General features: G+C 41.7%; 1 long non-coding RNA gene across 6 annotated transcripts in view; it reads right to left on the reverse strand.

The window, feature by feature from the left end:
• Positions 1-14812, reverse strand: part of LOC140534628 (uncharacterized) — a 153471-nt gene that overhangs the window by 76482 nt on the left and 62177 nt on the right. The window lies entirely within an intron of this gene.

The following is a 14812-nucleotide window of genomic DNA, read 5'->3' on the forward strand; positions in this document are numbered from 1 at the left end:
TCTTAAAGAATTATGCAAATGTCTATATTATTTTTATTATTATAATGACTTCTAGTATTAAAATTATGAGCACATGTAAACAAATGTCCCTCACTTCACTCCTCAATATCTATAGCATCCTGGACTTAATTCTAGGGAAACTTCTTTGAGGGTCATCCAGGGTTTGCTTGGTGGAATGTCTGTAATTCAGTCAACAAGCATTTGTTGAATGCTTACTACAGCTGTGTGACCCTGGGCAAGTTACTCAATCCTGTTTGCCTCAGTTTCCTAATCTGTAAAATGAGTTGGAGAAGGAAATGGCAAACCACTCCAGTATCTCTGACAAGAAAACCCCAAATGGAGAGTAGGGTGTGATTGGAAATAACAAAACAACAACTAAATTGTTCCAAGTACTGTGTGTACTCCCAGAACACAGAAAAGCAAACACCTAGTCTGTGCCCACAAGGAATGTACTGATGGGAGAAACATGATGCAAATGATTATGTACACACAAGATTTATACAGTATAAATCAGCAATGATGTTAGAGGGGAAGCATCAACACTGGGAAAGGGGTTGGGGAAGACCAGGAAATACTTCTCTCTGAAGGTAGAATTGATCCCAAATTTAAGAGGAAGCCAGGAAAGCTATGGGAGAATTCCAGGTTTCCAGGTATGAATGAGATACTAACTCTCTTTTAAAATATAATTTTATTTAAATTTAATACATTTTGTTTATTAGATTTATTTTATATATATATTAAATTTAACAAAATTTGTGTTGATCTAGTTGTTTTTACATTACCTCAGTTTCCCCAATAGAAGGGAGGAAACAAGCATTTCTATAAAAGTACACTTTGTGCCAGACACTGGGCTAAATTCTTTTTATATATATATATTATCTCATTTTAGCCTCACAACAACCCTTCAAGGAATATGCTATTATTACCCTCATTTTACAGTTGAAGAAATTGAGTCAAACAGAAGTGATTTATCTAGGGTCACACAACTAGTAAGTATCTGAGGCTGGATTTGATCTCATGTCTTCTTGACTTCATGTTCAGCATTCTTTCCACTGTGCCATCAGTGTCCTAATATCTCTCTTGCTCCCTTTTCCCAGAGAGATATAGCTTATAACAAAGAACTGATGTGCCATCTTTCTTTGGAGAGGGGAGGAGTGACACTATTGTAGACATGGGGGGATGGGCTGTGCCTCAAAGGCAACAGCAAAGATCTGTTACATTGACTTGGGGAAGCATTTGAATTTGGGTCTCAGTTTCCTTATCTGTAAAATTAATGAGTGGGGAGGGGGCAAGTTCCTTTCTGGCTTCATGTTCTTCTGTGATATGTTCTAACATACTGAGATAGAATAAAGGGGAAGAAATGGGAGAGATTGGCCAAAGACAGAAGGGCTCCTCTTCTAGACCCTCAATATTCATCATTCTCTTTGTATGTATGTGTATGTGTGAATTTCCAGTGATGGAAGAATAGTGGAACATTCAGTGTAATTAATTCTGTACCCCAATGAAATCACCAGTCAGCCAATGAAAACCAACCAACCAACTGATAAACAAGCATCAACAGGATTGGGCTAGATGAATTTTAAGGTCCTCTTCAAGTTGAATGTTCTGTGTTTTTATGATTCTTAGAACATACTGGACCCAACAGGACTCCCAGCAGCCAACGAGGAAGCCAGAAACTCCATGGAATGAGCCAAAGGTTGATTTCTTTGGAAAGAGATGGAAACAATGAATGGAGGCTTGTCATTCCTAGTGTTCCCCAGATCTTTCCTTTCATTCTCTTAAATGATGATGGCGCCAAATGAAATGAATTATGCAATCATAGGCAGAGAGCTGGAAAGGGGCCATAGAGGTCACAGAGTCCAATCTTCTTACTTGACTGAGGAGGAAACTGGGGCCCAAGAAGGGTAGATAGGATCTCAGAGGCCAGAAAGTCCAACTTTCTTATTTAACAGATGAGGAAACTGAGACCTAGAGAAGTTAAGGAAATTTGCCTATGATCACAAAGTCTGTATGTGTCTAAGGTAGGATTTGAACTCAGACAAGGAAGGGAGGAAGGAAACAAGTGTTTATTAAGTATCTATTATGTGTTGAGCACTGTTCCAAGACCTTTATAAATATTATCTCATTTGGTCTTCACTACAACCTCAAGAGGTGCTATTATTATCCCTATTTTACAGATGAAAAAACTGAGACAGGCAGAGATTAAGTGACAATTTTCAAAGCACTGCACTTACTACCAGAACACAAAGAAAGTCAAAAACCCAGTCCCCATCCTCAAAGAGGTCCCCAGTGGGGAAACAAGATGTAAATGACTATGTATATACAAGATTTATGCAGTATAAATGGGCATTAGTCTCAGAGGGAAAGGATTTGTCCAGCATCACACAGGTAAGAAATATCTGAGGTTGGATTTGAACTAAAGTCTTTCTGGCTTGGAAGTGGTCCTCATCTCTGATTTGGAAGTATTTGCTTTACCTTGCCTTGGGTTTGGGCCCTGATGGCTCTGTGCCATGCTATCTGCAATTCCACCTGCCACCAGAGCTCAAGATCCCCACCTTGTGATGGATGGTGAGCCTTCACTTTCACTTCTGTCTTGCCATGGTCCCCAGCCAATCACATTTCCCTACCATCTCCATGCTAGAATATAATGTGTCCAACACACTCCTGCCCACCCTTTCTCCTCCTTTCCAACTCTGACTCTGAGAACAGTAATTAAACCAACACTAGTATTATTCCACAAAAATACACATCAATTAATTACCCTATGACTTCAATTACCATTCCTTTGGACAGAAACATCCCTTCCTTTCTACCACTCACCACAGGTGAGTGCCAGTTTCTTGAAGGCAGGGACTGGTAAGTCACACAGGGAAAGCGCTCACAAGATGGTCAAAAGAAGCACTACAAGGACACTCTCAAAGTCTCTCTTAAGAATTTTGGAATTGATTGTGTGACATGGGAGACACTGGCTCAGGACCACTCAGCCTGGCATGCCCTCATCAAAGAAGGTGCTGTGCTCTATAAGCAAAGCAGAATTGAAATAGTTCGAAAGAAACTCAAGGTGTGCAAAATTAGAGAACCTACCCCAAATGTTCACATGGGCTATTTGTGCCCGACCTGTGGTTGAGCATTCTGAGCCACAGTCGTACACACTGAAACTTCACTTTATCATAGTGATGTCATTTTGGTCCTCTGTGAGAATGAAAGACAACGACCAATGTATACTCAGTGCTTAGCACAATACCTGGTATACAGCAAATGCTCAGTAATTGCTTTTTCCTTTCAAGATTGCTATCTGTCACTGGAAAGCCAGTCAAACCAAGTTTAGGGGTCCTCTTGACTTTAACTTTGACTACCAAGTGATACATATTTTTGGCCATAGACATTTATAAATCAAGAAATCAATCAACAAGATTTTGTTAAACTTCTATTATGAGCCAGGCACTATGCTAGGCACTGTGAATAAAAAGAAAAAATGAAAAACCTTTGCCTCAAGGAGCTTATATCCTAGTGGGGAAAATATCATATACTAAGGAGCAGAGTAAATCATCTTTACATGATTCTGTACATCAGTAAAAGCAACACCCATTCTGATGTAATTGCCCACCTAAAGCAGAGACCTGGGGGATCACAGATCCCTCTAGGGATTTGTGGATGGATTTTAGGGGGCCCATAAATTTGTGTGGGAAAAGGAAAAAAAATCTCCATCTTTATTTCAATATAATTGGGTTCCTTTGTATTTTGTTTTGTGCATTTAAAAACATGGTTCTGAGAAGGGTTCCAAGGGAAGCAGAGAGGACTGCCTAAGGAGTCCATGCAAAAAAATTAAGAAAGAACGTCTGCTTTAAAGAAGAATTTAATTGAAACAATTATTACAATAGTGGTGTTATAAGGATAAGGATGCTACTAATGGGAGAAGAAATAGAGTGGAAAGGAAGAAGGAAGAGGAAGGAGAAAAGCAGGTGGAAAGGAAAGAAGAGAGAGGGGAGGAGGAAAAAGAAGGAAAGAAGGGAGAAGAAGGCTGGGCATGCATCAGTAATGGAAATATTTTTCTTCTATCCTTTCTCCCTTTTTCTTAGTTTCATGTCCTTTCTTCCCCTCCCATCCCATAGAACCTTCAAGGTGGAAGGAAATCAAGCGGTAATCTCATCTAGCCCTTGCATGAGCAGAAATTGCTCCTAGATCATCCCTCAGGACTCTTGCAGCCTTTCCTTGAAGGAAAGGTTAGGGATCACTGCCTCCTCTATCAATCAGAAGGAGTAAGTGCTCCAAACCAAAGTCACACAAGGTTTTATAGTGTGATGATCATAGTGAGAAGGAGAGGATAACAGATCATTTGTTTTATTTCCTTGTGTCTCCAGGGATAAATTGTACCTTTTAGTCTTTGGAGCATAACTGCTGAGGGCAATCAGGATGTTAAAGGAACATTTTACAAACGAGGAAACCGAGGCTCAGAGAATTAAAGTGACTTTCCCAAAGTCAAGTGGACAGATCTTTGCTGTTACTTTACAGCTTATCTCTCCATACCTGGAATATTCTCCCTCCTTACCCCTTCATTTCAAATAAGATAATACTTATAAAGCATTTAGCACAATGCCTGGCATGTAGTGGGTGCCATATAAATGCTTGTTCCTTTTCCCTTCCCCCTTCTTCCCTTCTGCCTCCTAGCTTCCCTCATGCTTCACAAAGATCAGTTGAAGGGATCAGGAATTTTTATTCTGCAAAAACCTTGGAGATCACTTGATGGCTGCCATGTTGAAGAGAGATCATACTTACTCTGCAAGGCCCCAAAGGGAAGAATAATGATCCATGGGGGGAACCTGCAAAGAGGCTTCCAGGAAGATTTTCTGACACTGCTTTCCTCAGGAGGTGACAGGACCATTGGACCTCAGAAATAGAGCTGGAAAGGACCTCAGAGGTCATAGAGTCCAACCTCATCATTTCACAGAAGAGGAAACTGAGGATGAGAGAGATGCCACTTGTACAAGATCACCGGGTGGGCTCAGAGAGAAGATTTGAATCCAGATTCTTCGGAGCTCACACTTTCCCCCTTTGTACGAGGCAATAAGCTTCTCTTTGGAGACTGGAGGTTTTCAGGCAAAGACTGGAGAACCACTTGTCAGGTGTGATGGAGAGAGGATTCTTGCTTTGAGGGCTGACTATCTATATGTCTGTGGCCATGTCACTCTGAGCCTCAGTTTTCTCATCATAAAATGGAGATTAAAAATAGAAAGGTAGGAATATCGCATTGTTAAGGGGATTGGGGGGAGGGAGGGAGGGAGGGAGGGAGGGAGGGAGAGAGAGAGGGAGGGAGAGAGAGGGAGGGAGAGCCAGAGAGATAGAGAGAGAGAGAGAGAGAGAGAGGGAGGGAGGGAGGGAGGGAGGGAAGGAGAGAGAGAGAGAGAGAGAGAGAGAGGAACTACCAGCCAAACTGAAGGTTGAAACCAGCTGAAATACAGGATGGATTAAGGAGATTATATACCTGGTACACCAGAAGGGAAAGGGGACTAGTATGTAAGAGAATGGACTTAAGGAGAACATGAAGTCTTAATACCTAAAACTGGGACATACCATCTAGCCTGAAGATGCCTCACTACAGCTGGCACCCACCAGTTCCTGTTATGCCTTCTAAGGCCAAGCAGAATCAATTCTTTCTTCTAAATGACAACCCTTGAAATGTTAGGAAATCTTGGTCATGTTTTTTAAAAGTTAGAAACCAGATGTATGCATGTGTGTACTGCATAATACATGTACGTATAGGTGCATATGCATAGTTGTATAAATACCTATGTCTATATTATATATTGTATATACCCAAGTACACATATTGTGCGTATATTAAATTCACAGAGTCTGAGAATATGCGTGCAGGTTTGTATACTTATAAGATTACATGATTTCATATACACACACATATGAGATTATTTTACACATGTACAGTGCACATACACATACATGTGTGTATATATACATACTATACACATATACACACAAACATGTACACATACACACATGCAATCTCATTTGGTCCTTAGAACAATCCCATCAGGTAGGTGTAGTATTAGCCTCATGTAGGGAAACTGTCACATAGTGTCTGAGGTAGAAGTTGAACTCGGGTCTTCCTGAATCTAAAGTAAGCACTCTACCTGTCATGCCACCCAACTAATCCACCTAGAAGGCAAGGAATGGTTTACATGACCTTTTGGAAACTGTACAAGGCTTTGAATCATCCCAAACTAGATTTTGCTACATAATTCTGCTTTTTTTTTTTTTTAACACCAGTATTAATTCTTCCAGTGGGAGACAGAGTGATGGAATGGTGAAAACCAGGAAGACCTGGGTTCAAATCCTCTCCCAGAAAGTCACTGAAGTGCTCTCAAGAGACTCAAGATGTAGATAAGTAAATGAGATGTAAAAATCTGCTTTGGTGGAGAGCGTTGCTACAAATGTGCAGGTATAGACTGACTGTCCACTCCCCCCTTCCTCCCAGTTCTTCCCCTGCAACTCTATCATGATAGATCATAGAATGCCACAAAGTCATAAAAATCAACAGCAAAATTGACCAAAAGTGCGCTGGAAATGTGAATGGGGATATCAGCTCACTGCAGTTTACTAGCAATGCCTTGTGACTTGTATCAGAATCGACATGAAAGGAATGACCAAGGAAACGGGGCTCCAGGAAAGGGAGTAGCCTGGTCATATCGTAGGAATGAGAATTAGAATGCGCGAGAATCTGAAGGTTGTATTTGTCATCCATGGAATTTCCAAAGAGACAGAAGAGGACCTTGGGGCATTGGAGGACACAGGTGAAAATATCAGAGGATGAGAAGGGATGACGGGGTTGTGATTTGAACTCATGGAAGGAATACCTATATGGAAAAGCTTATGGACCCATTGGCTTGTCAGTGTGTAAAACTGGCCTGTCAGTGTGTAAAATGAGGCAGCATGCTATAGATTTGGTGTCTCTAGTGCTGGGTATGCTACTTCCTGGATCTCTCAGGTACCTTTTCAGTCATAAAATGTTGATTCCCTGCTTCTAGAAATCCCAGAGGACTCTTAGGAGTGGTGAACCTGTGACCTTGAGGTCACATGTGGCTCTCTAGGTCCTCAAGCGTAGCCTTTTGATAAAAGGATCTGTTCTGTGAAGTTTAGATTCAAAGAGCTGCACTTAAGGACCTAGAGGGCCACATGGATTTGTCCTGTGAAGTTTAGATTCAGTCTAAGGGCCACACTTGAGGACCTAGAGGGCCATCCCTGACTGTCCCACCCTGCCTAGAGGAAGCCCAATCATCACAATCACCTGCAGAATCTCTTCCCCACTCTGGTGAATGGAGCGACCTGCTACTTTGGGGTTGGCCCTGCTCCAAGGAGTGGACTGCAGCTGTCTCTCCCTTGTTGACATTAGTGGGAGTGGTGGGGTGAAAGCCTCATCTGTCACAGCCAGGATACAGCTCGATGGAGGTGGGGATTTGGGCGGGAGGAACTGAGGGGCCCAGGCAGGTCTTGTTTCCCCACTGATCCTCTGCCCCACATTCCTGACTCCTTCCCTCCCTACTCTTAATCTATCCCCTCCCTCCTAGTTCTTTTCCTCCTCTTCTGAAATGCTGAAAAGGGAGGAGACAGTTGTGATCCTGAACCTCATAAGCAGGTAAAAACTGATTCATTCTGGGGCCCCCAGGGAGGACTAAAGCGATGTGGGGATGTGAAAGCTAGAGACTGAAAGCAGAAGCTGTAGATTCAAATCCCAATTTGGTCATCTCGATTTGTAAGATTAGGCAAGTGTTTTGACCATTCTGAGCCTCAGTTTTCTCATGTGTAAAATGGGGAAAAAGACATTTGTACTGCCTGCTTCACAGGGTTATTATTTTGTAAGGAACAGAGCATCTTATAAAGTTAAGCTCTATGGGGCAGTTTGGAGTAGAGAATAAAGCACAGCTCTGAAAATGAGAAAGACTTGGATTCAAGTCCCAGACCTGATGCTTACTAGGTACGATAACCCAGCATTGTCGGAAACATTCTGTAAAGTGCTTTATAAGCTCTCCATTAAAATGAACTATTATAATTGATATCTATTTATGTATATAAACATATAATTATAATATATTTTATATACAGTATAATATATATTATAACAATATATTAATTTGTAGTATATTAATATAATTAATATTAACAAAGCACTTTAAATAGATTAGCTCATCTGCTTCTTGCAATAGCACTTGGAGTTAAGCATTGTTGTTAGCCCCATTTTACAGAGGAGGAAACTGAGGTATGCAGAACTGATAAATATCAGAGGTGGGATTAGAACCCTAGCCCAGTTGGTTCCAAATCTAGTACTTTCTTCACCACACCAGGCCCCTTTCAAGAAAAGTTTGGCTTCTATATTCTGGAATGTTTATTAATATTGCCAGCTCTTAATGGTTTTGATCACAACTAAGGGAAGCAGGAATGTTTCTTAGAGGGAATCACGGAACCTCTGAGTCAGAGTGGGCCTCCACTGCCACGAGTCTGACTTGTATTTGAATAAGAATCCCCGAGACCATTTCAACCTCTGATTTAAGACCTCCCAGGAGGGTCAACCACCCATCTCCCTTGGCAACTCATTCCTCTTTAGGATCAATGTGTTAAGAAGGCCTTCCTGACATCAAGCTCCATTCTGATTCTTTAGGATGACTACCCATTGGTTGCTGCCTCTAGGGTCAAGCAGAGGAAACCTAATCCCTTTTCCAAAAGAGCTCTTCAAATGCCTGAATCTAACTATGGATGCCCTGAACCTTCTCTTTCTTGGGTTATTCATGCTCAGTTCCTTCAAGTGATTCTCAAAGGCTATGGGCTCATAGGGATGGCTTCCCCGTCCTCTCTGGCCTCCCTCCGAACACTGGCATACACTTGATAAATGCTTATAGACTGACTCTCCAGCTTATCTATCTCCTTCCTATAAACTACTATCCAGAATTGGATATTATGCTTTAGAAACTAGAGTCTAGATGTAGTCTGACCAGGTAGAGTACACAGAGATCAACTTTTCACTTGGACTTTGAAGAACTGACTTCCATTTGTGAAAAGTAAATAAAAAGATAGATGCCAACAAGCTGTGGTGAAGCCAGGTAAGAGTTCAAAGTCACTAATAAGAACTAATAATAATAGCTAACATTTATGGATCAATTACTATGTGTGGGGCACCGTGCACAGCATTTTACAGTATCTTGTTTGATTCTCCTAACAATGTGGGAGATGAGGGTGATTATTGTCTCCATTTATAGATGGAAACTGAGGAAGCCAGAGGTTAGGTGACTTGGCCAGGGTCACCCAACTAGTAAGTGTCTGAGGCTGGATTTGAACTCGGATCTTCCTGATTCCAAACCCCACTCTCTATCTACTGTGCCACCTATGAGTTTACGTTCTAATGCTGGAGATGAAATGCAGAAAAATAGATGTATTTAACACACAAACACACAAACAGAAGAGGTGAAAGGTTACCCAAGGGAGAGGTATCAGTAGCTGGGAGCTAGACAGAAGTACATGATATTTTGCAACCAGTAGGCATTTAATAAATGTTTGTGGAATGAATGAACAAAGCAACGAGTGAACCAATGGATACAAACGCAAGCCAGGAGGGACTTTGAGAGGGCAAAGGCACGTATACCACCCAAGCAGCGGTTGTACTGGAGAGAGGCTTCCAAAAGACCCTCCCCACTCCCACCCCCAAGTTCTGCCTGAAAGCTGTTTGTCTTGTACCTTTCTGAAATGTTTCCTGGAATTTCAGCTTGGACCACAGCAGAGAGGTCATGTAGTCCATCCCGGCCTGGCTGCAAAGCCATACTCAGTCTCCCTGTGGGCCACACACAGAGCTGACCTTCTCTGCTGGAGGTCTTTTAGCTTAGTTAACATACAGATTGGGTTGGATGACTTTCTGAGAAGTTCTGCCGACAGATGGGCAGATGGGAGGGTCTGGTTAGGGTCTAGATAGCAGATAACTTCTAGGGAATACATCCCACTCTGCAACTAAGTTAGATGATCTCTGGCAAGCTGGGCACTCTTTTCTGGCTCCCAGGATTTTGGACTCCATCCCTACCTCCTGGCTCTTGTCCCCTGAAATCCTTCCTCCCACCCTTGGGCATTCAGTAGGGTCTCATGTCAAACTTCTAGTACCACATAGGGCATTTGAAAAATGAGAATTAGAAAGCTAGCTTCTCTTATTCTGGGAAGTTACTCATCTTGGGAAGGCAAGAACATAAAGGATTTATGACTAAACAGCTCTGATCTTCTCTGGCTGTGGAGAGAGGAGAACCAGAGTAAATTATATTTGCCTTTGGTCCAAGAGGATCTCCTTCAAATAAATCAGTCTGGGATTTTACCAGAAATAATAATAAAAGCCAGCATTTCTAGAGCCCTTTAAGGTTTGCCAAGGGCTTTCCAGATACTTTATCTCACAACTCCCCTCTGAGTTAATGCTATTACTATTTTCATTTTGTAGATGAGGAAACTGAGGTTTAGAGGTCAAGTGACTTGCCCAAAGTCACACATCTAGTAAGTATCTGAGGTAGGATTTCTATCCATAGTTCCAGCTTTCCCAGTGAAGCAATAAGGATAGATTTTCCCAAGGAGGAAGGGGTCAAGAATATTCCCTTCAAGTTTTAGCTTTTTGTCTCTCAAAGGTCTCCAAGGAGATTACAGATGTTTGGTGAATAGGTTTTAAAATCTCTGACCCGACAGAAGGAACTCAGGCACTTTTTCTCCTCTATGGCATAAAGCAAATCAAATGCTAAAAGCCAGGTCTGAGATAGCTCTAGGCTCTGACGTTTTCTCCAAGGAGGCAACCCCCAGCAGAAATTGAGCATCCAATGGTGATTATACAGGGATCCTCCAGAAAATCTGCTGGAAACTTCATGTTTTGAAGAGTGGATGCGTGGTCTCAACTGGGGGCTGCTTCAATGTTCCTTTGATTGCTGCTGGCAGCTGCCAGGTGTGGATGAATTCAGCACCTTGGGAAGCTTCTGTTTGCTTCCACGATCTGACCTCCATTGGAGCACTTAGCTATTCCCTCTTCCTCAAGGCAAGAGTGGACTATGCCGTCCTCATTCAGGTTAAAGTCCAGAAGTCTCTGGACTCTCCTGCAACTCTTCTAAAGAAAAAGGCAGAAACCATCAATTGGGGAATGGCTGAACAAGTTGTGGTATATGAATGTGATGGAATACTATTGTACTATAAGAAATGATGAGTAGGCAGACTTCCAAAAAACTTGGAAAGACTTATATGAACTGATGCTGAGTGAAGTGAGCAGAACCAGGAGAACACTGTACACAGTAATAGCCACAGCGTTCAAGGACTGACTTTGATAGACACAGCCCTTCTCAGCAATGCAAGAACTTAGAAAAATTCTGAAAAACTCATGATGGAAAATGCTAGCAACATCCAGAGAAAGAAATATGGAGTCTGAATGCAGATCGAAGCAGACTGTTTTGGGGGGTTTTGTTCTTTTTCTTCTTTTTCATGGTTTCTCCCCATTCATTCTAATTCTTCAATACAACATGACTAATGTGAAAATATGTTTAATAGGAATGTATATGTACAGCCTATATTGGATTGCATACTGTCTTGGGGAGAAGAGTGGGAAGAGAAGGAGAGAAAATTTAAAACTTACAGAAGTGAATGCTCAAAACTAAAAATAAACAAACTTATTTTTAAAAAAAGGAAAAGACAGAATAAACCCACTGTATTAGTCAGTAGACTGGGGTGGGGGGGGGGGAGAAACATTTCTGGGTATTCCTGCTTTTTTTTTCCCCTTAAAAATATTTCTTTCGGATCCATAGCAAGAACAGGTTTTTCATCTCCAGAAGGAGACTTTGCCTTGACTACCAAGCTTCCTATGGTAGAACACAGGTCAGGCTCATTTTTTGTTAGCTAGTGTCTTCAGGCTCAGTTCTACTTTTTGAACATGGAGCCCACTGGAGTTTGAATTACCGAAGATGTTCTAGCTTCTGGCCAGCAAATTCATGTGACTTCTAGTTTAATTTGCAGTAGCTAATCAGCATCGAGTTATAATCTATGAAACTTCTTTATCTTCCAGTGAATGGTTAGGAGCTCTGTGATCTAAGGTCTCATGATTTCTCCATCCAAAACTACTTTTTTCTTGCCATGGAAATGAATGGGGCTGTTATTATCTCCTTTTTACAGCCGAGGAAACTGAGACAGAGAGAGATTAAATGGCTGATCACATGGATTGTGTTTGAGGATGGATTTGAACTCAGGAATTCCTGATTCTAGGTTCAGCCCTGCTCCCTCCACTGTATCACCAGCTGCCCCAAGGTATGTTCCAGGGTCTTGATTTTTCCAGCTTCTCCTTTCCTTTCCCCCTTACTTGGGCTTTGTATCCCAAAGGTTGAGGGTCACCTCACCTCTTTCCCTACATTTCCCCACCTAATAAATTCATCTTCTTGCTTGTTCCAGCACTTTTATGCCTCACCCTTCAAACTCTCAGTGGTCTGGAAGTGTTAGGTGGTGTGATAGATAGAGCACTTGACTTGGAGTCAAGAAACTTGAATTCAAATCCACCCTCAGACATTTACTGGATGTGTGACCCTGGGCAAGTCACTTAACCTCTACCTACCTAAGTTTCACCATATGTAAAATGGGGACAATAACAGCACCTACCTCCTAGAGTTGTTTTGAGGATAAAATATTTGTAATATGCTTAGCTCAGTGCTTGGCACCTTGTAGGTTCTTTATAAAAATATTATCCTGTTAATATTGTTATCTCAACTTTCCCTTCCCCATTATGTCCCCAGCTTCTGTTTTTAAATTGATTTCCAGCCAAATGATGCCTGGTTTTTAGAAGCTGTAACTGTATTAAAAAAATAGTCACAAGAAATTGGTCACAGGTCTCTTCAAAGATGAGGATGCTTGGTGAGCTGAGGTAAGAAATTCTAGCTTCAGACGGCAGAGGGAAAACTTCTCTCAGTGGAGAGAGTGCTGGATTTGGAGGCAGGAAGACCTGAGTTCAAATCCTGCCTCAGACACTAACTATGTAACCCTGGCCAAGTAACTCTCAGTTACTCCATCTGTAAAATGGGGATAATAAAGGTACCTACTTCCCATGCTCGTGTGAGGACCACATGAGATCTAGGGGTGGGGAACTTGCAACCTCAAGGCCACATATGGTCTTCTAGGTCCCCAGGTGCAGTCTTTTGACTGAGTCCAAGTTTTACAGAACACATCCTAATATGAAGGGAGCTTGTTCTGTGAGGTTTGGATTCAGTCAAAGGACTTGGGGACCTAGAGGGCCTTGAGGCTTCAGGTTCCCTACCCCTGAATGTCAAGTGTCTTTGTAAACCTTAAAGCATCATAAAAATGTTAGTTATTCATTATTATAAATATTATTACCTTCACTAGGTCCAGGGAAGCAAGTTAGGATCAACCAATTAATCCATAGGCATTTATGAAGCACTTACTGTGTGCCAGACTGTATTATAGACACTGGTGATACAGACCCAAACCAAAACCATTTCTGTCCTCAAAGAACTCATACTCTGTTGGAAAATAAATAGCATCCCCTACTTCTGACTTCTCCTCCCAAATTTCATTTTGTTCTCTCATCTACACAATTGCTTCCAATCTTTTTTGGAGCTCTCTATATTTTCACCCTGTTTGAACTGAAAACAGTGGTCCTACCAATTTTCCAGCTGTAATAGGAAATATCCAATAAGGTCATGTACGTAAGGTGCTTTTGAAAACCTCATACTGCTATGCATAATTCTTGTTCTTATCTTATTTAATAGTGTTCGGATAAAAATGGTGTCGGGCCAAGTCATCGTCCTACTTTGGTAGTGAATGCTTAGTAGAACAATGCACAGGTGATGAAAATGATGTGATGTAATGCATGTCCTGAGATGTCTCCTCATTCTTTCATTGTAGGTCCACTGAGAACATCCTCAGGCCAACTCTAGAGATGGAGAGACCAACAGGGATTGGATGGATCTCCATCTATTTCCATATAGTTTGAACTTCTTGCACTAGAAGTCCTGTATTTTGGGATCTTCCCATTCCATATCATCTGAAGACTAATTGTATTCAGTATGACATATTAATTATTTTATATACATATATATTTGTGTGTGTATATATGTATATGTATATATATAGAGAGGGAGAGAGAGAGGAGAGAGAAGGAGGGAGAGAGAGAAGAGAGGGAGAGAGAAGAGGAGGAGAGGGAGGGGGAGAGAGAGAGAGAAATACTCTTATCATACAGGCAGCTAGGTGGTGCAGTGGGCCTGGAATAAGGAAAAACTGGATTCAAATCCAGCCACAGACACTAGCTGTGTGGCCCTGGACAAATCCCTTAACACCGTTTGCCTCAGTTTCCTCATCAGCAAAATGAAATAGAGAAGAAAATGGCAAACCACGCCAGTGTCTTTGCCAAGAAACCCCAAACAGAGTCACAAAATCAGTCATAACTGAAATGACTGAACAACATTGTTGTTGGTTTCCTTATCAATTGATATGTTTTCTTTACTGAAATACGAGAATAATTCCTAGTTTTGTCAGAGCTGGGGCACTTCTGGTGCTGTGACTCCCTCTAACAAATAAAAGATCACAGCCTTCCTCTGACTTAGTATATGTCCAACCCATGCCTGAGAAAGAGTCCTTTCTAAAACACTCCTGACAAATAGCTATCCAGTCTCCAGCTGAAAGGGAGGAGACCATCCCTGCACGAGGATTGGGCTGCTGGCTTTATAGAGAAGCATACAGTCTTTGGAGAGCTAGCAGGGATGGAGCCAGTCTATACTGCTGACTCCATTTCTCTGCAAACATT

Source organism: Notamacropus eugenii, chromosome 3, assembly GCF_028372415.1.
Source record: "Notamacropus eugenii isolate mMacEug1 chromosome 3, mMacEug1.pri_v2, whole genome shotgun sequence".
In the NCBI taxonomy this organism is placed as follows: domain Eukaryota; kingdom Metazoa; phylum Chordata; class Mammalia; order Diprotodontia; family Macropodidae; genus Notamacropus; species Notamacropus eugenii.